Below are 7,057 nucleotides of genomic sequence, written 5' to 3' on the forward strand. Positions count from 1 at the left end.
CCACCGGCTCGAAGTTAATCACTGTGATCGTGGGGACTTTCGTGTGTTAGCACTTAGATAATTCACATCATTACAAGTTTCAGATACGTATACGTAATCAAACATGCTTTTCACCCAAAAGTTCGTAAAACAGTTTAGAAGTGGGGTCATGAAACTCACTGTTTGGTAGATAATCGGCACTGTGTCGGCTCGCGGTTTGTTCGATTTGCTATCACTAGTCCCTATAATCAATATTATAATAATATTAATATTTTAATATTATTATAATCTCAATACTAAACTGGGCTGTATGTCTAATCTGGGTATAGCTGGAACGCCCAGAAAGTGTAAATAGGCTTAGGTTGTGATGTTGTTCAATGTTTAATACTTAAAACCGAACTTGGCTCAGTTTCCCCGTTTTCACAACTGGCCAAGTTGTCCGTTTATGCGTTTAGAAAACAGTTGGTGGGGAAATAAGCTTGGGTAAATGTGTTGGTCGATAAAAGGATTAAGTTATAAAGAAAGATCATACTGGGGTCCCGGATTAGCTACGGGGCCCGTTTCCGTTTATTCAGTTTGATTTGAGAAGAAACGCGCACAATCTGTCCAGATTATCCAGGTTTCTCATAAAAAGGTTCGTTTTTATTTAATTAATCTGAAAATATGATTTTTGATCACTCTTGGTGTTTTGATATTTCTGCAGATTCGTTAATCACGAATTTGCCTGTTTTTATCAGAATTGAGTTTGTTTAATCTTCAAATTAGCATAATTAATTAACCGTTAACCATTAAATTATGAAAATTTAGCCACTTATCAAATAAAATGTGTAGATTTTTATAAAAATATTTATGGAATTATTTATTGGTTTATTAATTTATAAAAATTCATTTTATCAGATATATTTAGCCTGAAAATCGTCCGTTTATCACAAACGATTTCCAAAAATTCCACCAAAATTCCTGGATGTTCAAATTATATCCCAAAAGCATCTGTGTCAATTCCAGAATGTAACAAGCTTGTTCAATATTCTTTTTGGCCCAAATTCGGCTATAAAAATCCATCTGAATGCATATGCACAAAATACGCTTAAACTTTTCCAAATGATCCCAAATTTCATATGTGATAAAAATATACCAATTATGAGTTCCCAACTAAATTTCATAATTTTTCAAGCATTTTTAATATTTTTCCCAATTAAACGTCCCAATTCGGTAATAAATTCACCAAATATTCTCGGATGGTCGAAAAATTACCAAATTTGAACAGGGGCTCAATTATAAGGTCCCTGATGTCCCTGAAAAATTTCAAGACCTAAAAATATACCCATCACAACCGTAACCTAAACATCCCGTAATCGAGTGTTTCAGTATTACCTTAGTGGGTTTGGTTCGTTTCTGCCTTTCTAATCAAGATTTCAAGCTCTTGTTCTTCTATTCAGGCTAGGTACAAGTCATATATCACAAACCAAGCAATTTTTCATCAACATAACCAGCCCTTGACTTAGGGTTTAGGCTAGTGTACAAAAACGAACTTTTGAACCGTAAAAATGCCGTTTCAACCCTCTAATCCGTGTTTATGGCCAAAAGAAATTATCAAACCAGGTTCCTTACCATGTGTAGGATCAAAACATGTTGATAGACAATTTCGGATTTTTACACGGTTAGGAATGATTTTTAGCAATTAAACCATGTTTTTATGATTTTAAACATGATTAAAACTAGTTTAACATGGTGAAATTAGTAGAATTTAGCTAGAGTTTTGAGAGAAACCTTTGAGGACCAGCTGAGTTTGATAGCTTCTGTAGTAAGACTCAAAAAAATATCTTAATTTTTTTTATATATTAATTTAGTTAATATTAATAATAATAATAATAATAAGAGTGGCGGCCGCAAGGATTGGGCCCCCCTTGGGCCCCACATTGGCCCAATTAACTGATTTTTCAAGCCCAAACACGAAAGCCCAATTCTAAATTTATATCGGGTTCGGTTTTTGGCGCGAAAAACATATCGGGTGCGTCAAATAGCGCGAAAACGAGTGTTTTTCGGCTCATTTTGTGTAAATTTATAAAAACATACTATACGTTTGTAAAAATCGAAAATATTTTCACGGATCGCTTAAAACATTCCAACTAAGTGTTTGGTAAGTATTTTTCGGCTTAACGAATGATATAATGCTTGGTTTGTAACTATCTTTCGCGTTTAAATCTATAGAGGGTAGTTAAACGAGCATGTTTTCGTTTAACCTGTTTGCTATCGAACTAAGGCCATAATACTAGTGTATTAGCTTATATTAGACATATATCACTTATAGATGACCCCCCGGGATATCTGGGTCATAACCCAACCCATTCGGTTAATCGTTCGTTCGTTACGTAAAAAGCGTTTATTTGCTAAATCGGTAAATACATACTAAGGTGTACCTTGTTTTGGCTCAAATGTCACATGTGAGCAATCAGATCAAGCCCTGGCATTTCCGTCTTAGGTTGGGGTGTGACAGATTGGTATCAGAGCCGAAGGTTATAAGATAGGTCATTAGAAATTGTCCTAGACATATGTTAGGAACCCTATACGTGCTTATCTAAAATGCCTTATCTGATATTTAATTGTTTACAGCTTAATTAGATTACTTATTTTATTGTATTGTATTTTATTTATTTATTTCACACACATACACACAAATTCCAAGGCTATGCCTCACATTCAAAATATTTTTCTAAATATTTTATTTTGGTAGATTATATTTTATTGTGGGAAATTCCTTAAGAATTCCCGTGTTTTGTTTTTGCTTTTTCACCTTGAAGCATAGGAGTATGACAAATTCATACAACCATAACTTTAAGTGGTACCCGTAATCGGCTAAACGGTTGCGTGGTAAACATAATCGGCTAAACGGTTATACTTCCAAATTGTTTTTTTAAATTATTTTACTTGTCAGGGCTGAGAATCAGGTGCAAACCTTAATAAGGTTGACAAGAACACACAGACTCAATAACCCAAAGGCCTATTGAATATCCCAGCGGAATCAGGATATTCATCGGATGGGAATGAAGGTGTGATATTACAAGCACAAACGAAACGATAATATGATATTCAGTAGAACGGATTCAAAGACAAAGATTTACTGTATTAAATATAACATTCAATGAAACAGTGAAAGGAATGTCCAGGGTTTCGTAAAACGGCAGCGGCTGTATGAGGAGACAAAATGAATATTCGTTAGAATGTTTCTCGTATTCCGTGCCCTAAATGGAAACCTAGGATCCTATTTATAGACCCTGACATTCCTTCTAGAATCCCTAATTATTACATAATGAATGACAAAAACAAATACAAGTGTAAGAGTCTTTGAGCATAATAAGTATCCTGCTCGAGCAAACTCACTATGCTAGGTATGCTTGATGAGTGTCTTCGAGCATATTTTACTTAGAATATCTTCAGTGAAGATATTCTCCTCCAGCAGGCTTCATTCCTCTTGACTAATCCATGCTTTTCTTGAACTAGTCCATCGAGCAAGCTCATTCTTCTTGATGTCTTCAATCTTGTCTTACACTTATTCAGCAATCTTTAGCATGCTCGATGTAAATCTTGCTCGGGAGATTGAACCATGCTCGAAGTCTATGCTTGGGAGCATATGACATCTTATTGCATCCATGCTTGTCACCATGTGCTCGGACATATTGTGCTCGTAACACTTGGTTAAAACTTGAATGATCAAGTTGTTTGCTCGATTGGCAATCCATACTCGATAGAAGAACACTCTTGCTCATTGAAGTGTAGCTTGCTCGAAGTTTTAACACTTAAAAGAATCAACCAAAAATGGTTCTGAAGACCTTGCTCGAAGTAGTAAAACCATGCTTGATAGTCTAAGCTTGCTCGAAGTCCATACATAGCCGTTTCTTGAGTAGGTTGAGAAGATTCCAATCTTCCTTATCAAAAATCCAACTCAACAATCTCCCCCTAGATTGGAACAAGCTCAGATGCACCAAAACACACCTGCATATAGTTACACATGTGTCAGCCTTCTAAAGATAATAAATTTAGGCTAAAATATCATTTCATTACATAAAGGAATTCTGCCACTTGGGCATTACATATCAAATTTTTTACATGCCAACATTATAAAACAAAATAAAAAGATATAATGAAATAAATAATAGTTATTGAGCTCTATTTTCTTCTATCTCCTCCTTTGGCTCCTTTCCATTGCTTTTTCTTTCTTCAGTTTGACGAAGGCAGCTTTTTGCTTTATCATGTCGACCTCCACTGCATCAAAGGAGTCAATAGGAAACTCTGCATCCACAATGTCTTGAAGATCTTGAGGATGTATGAATTGTAGATCCTCATCATACATTATCATTGCAATTGTACCTCCTGATGCACTCCTCAAGGATATTGAATCATTATGTCTATTATATGTGAGATGAGAAATCCTTCCATTATTTTGTGCAATAGAGTTTGGTTCCAACATCTCCCTCCTCATTGCTAAGCACTCCCTCAAAGTCATTCTTTTTCCTGTAGAGCGCTTGCTTGATGAGTCTTCCTCTTCTTGGAACCATAAAGAGCTCTAGGGTGTGAACTTCATTTTTCTCTTTCGTCTTCTTTCTTTCTCTGCTTGGCTATAAATTTCTCTCTTCGTCTGTTTTAGAAATGGAAACCCCTTCTCGGATTGTTCTTTGATGAACTTTGAGAGGTCATTTCTTTGCTGTCCTGCCAGTTGCCTTCTATCTTGATTGTCATATAAGTCTAATTCTGCCATTTTCTTTAGTTGTTGTTTTGAAAAATTCCTCAAATCATCCCTGAAGATAATTAGTGTCTCTTCACCGTCTTCAGTACTCACCCTCAAGGTCTTGGATCTTTTATCATAGTAGAGATGTGTGGGCAGATTTAAATCTCTTGATGGTTCTGGCCTCACAATCTCAGACCTTGGGGCTCTGCTTGTGCCTACTTGTGGATTCTTCTTTGTCTGCTCTCCCTCAGCCTCTTCATACCATTTCTTTATAGTTTCATCTGTCTGCACTATCAATCTTCCCATACTTCCACCCTTCTTGTGTAGAGCACTCATCATTTCGGCTTTAACAACCTCATCCATTCTCCTTTCCTCTTCTTGTAATCTTCTTTGTGTTTCCAAATATAACTTCTGCTCTATATTGTATATGTCTAACAGTTGTTCATGAGGCATGTTCTTGAATTGATCTTCAGTCATACCCTTTTCCATCATAATCTTCTTTAAAGTCTCCACCCTTTGTGGGTCTTCAAACCACTTTCTCACTTCCTCTTCCTTCTTTTGAGCCTCCTCTCTCTCTTTCTCCATTCTCAATCTCAATTATTTCTCTCTGATCATTTCTTTAGAAGACCTCTTTGTCTTTATAGGAGTGTTTCACCATTTGGACTTTTCTCTCCAGATCTTCAAAGGACAAGCTAATCAGTTGGTTGTATTTATATCCATGCAGTTGAAGAAATTTAACATCTTTGTGTTTGGCCATCATTACTTCATGTTCAATCTCTACTCTGGCCTCTTCTTCTTGTCTCTTTTTAAGTCTCTCAGCCTCTGCCTTTTCTTTTTCCTTTTTCTTGGTCATGTTTTCAACATAATTTGCAACGTCGTCCACCAAGGCATTCTTGTATATCTTATCAAAGGTTTCAAAAGATTGTAGGTTCAGAAATGCAGCCTTTTGTCCAGCCTTTATCAAAAATTCTCTTTGAGTTTCCCAGCTCTTCCATCCTTCAGCCTCCTTTCTTATGCTCTCTTTGGACATTCTATCAATGTATTTCTTGTCATAGTCAAGGCTTAATAAATAAGCTTTGTCTTCATTCTCCCTCTCATCATCCTTCAAACCTCTCTCTTCTTCATCATCAGGATCAATTGGTTCATCAAGATTGTGAAGGGCTCCAATCATTGGTTCTTCAAGATTGATAGATTGATCCCCTTCAATTTCTGCAGAATTAGCCTCCCTTCTCTTGTACACCTTTACTTTTACAGATTTTTGTCTCTTGAGCTTGGGTGTTTCAAATTCAGCCTTTTCTTTTCTTTTCAGGGATTCTCTGGCTTCAGTTTCAGATATTGTTGGTTTAGTAATAATAGGTTCTTCATTCACATTCTTTTGAACTTAATCAACAGTTTCTGTGATTATTGGCTCATTGGATTGTGTTACCGGTTCTTCTTCAAAAATATCTTCAACTACTGGTTCTTTAACAGGAGTATCTTCATCAAAATTTTCATCAACTTCATGAATGATAGGCACATTTGTTTCAACCATCTCTTCAATCCTTGGTTCTGAATTGCTGCTAAGGTTGATAAAATCTTTCTGTGCCTTTTTAGCAGCTTCTACAATTTCAGGACGATACCCTTCTGGTTTGTTCAAGATATCTATAAGATCTTTCATTATGACTAACTTCACCATTGACCTTGCGAATATCTTAATTGTTTCATCCTCATAAGCTACTGGACCCAAACCAAGCTCTTGTTCTTTTGGTGTTTCAGGTTCAGGTTCTTCAGTTACAAGTTCATATACTACTGGCTCAGATTGCATGGGCTCATGTTCATCATTACTTTGTGCAATTGGAGTTTTTTCATTAGTTTGTGTTGCTTTTAATGCCTCCAGTGCTGCCCTTATAGCATCATCTGCTTCTTTTCTCAATCTCTTTTCTTCTGCTTCCTTCTTCCTCATCTCCATAAGTGCTTCAAGCACTTCTTGGTCTATCTCCTCCTCTTCCTCCTCAACCACCACTCTCAGTCTTTCTTGATTTATCATTTGTATCACAGTCTTGATTGACTCAACTTCTGCAATATCAGGATCTTCTACATTATCCTTCTCCAAGATTTCATCACCAGATGTTTCTTTATGAGTTGCCTTTGGATGAAGATCTTCCTCAGTCAGAGCCACCCCTTTGCCTTTTAATTGTCTTTTGGCAATTTGATCTGAAGTCTCTACTTCATTTTCAGTCTCTTTCTCTCCTGACTCCCCCTCAACTCCAGCATCTTCATCCTCATCATTTGAACTGACATATAGCTCTTCAATCATTTTTAAGCCACCTACATCCTCAATATTCTCCCTCTGTTTTTAGTGCATCTGAGGTC

Source organism: Bidens hawaiensis, unplaced genomic scaffold, assembly GCF_021521415.1.
Source record: "Bidens hawaiensis isolate Kalapana, Puna unplaced genomic scaffold, B.hawaiensis_p1.1 tig00014643_1, whole genome shotgun sequence".
In the NCBI taxonomy this organism is placed as follows: Eukaryota; Viridiplantae; Streptophyta; class Magnoliopsida; order Asterales; family Asteraceae; genus Bidens; species Bidens hawaiensis.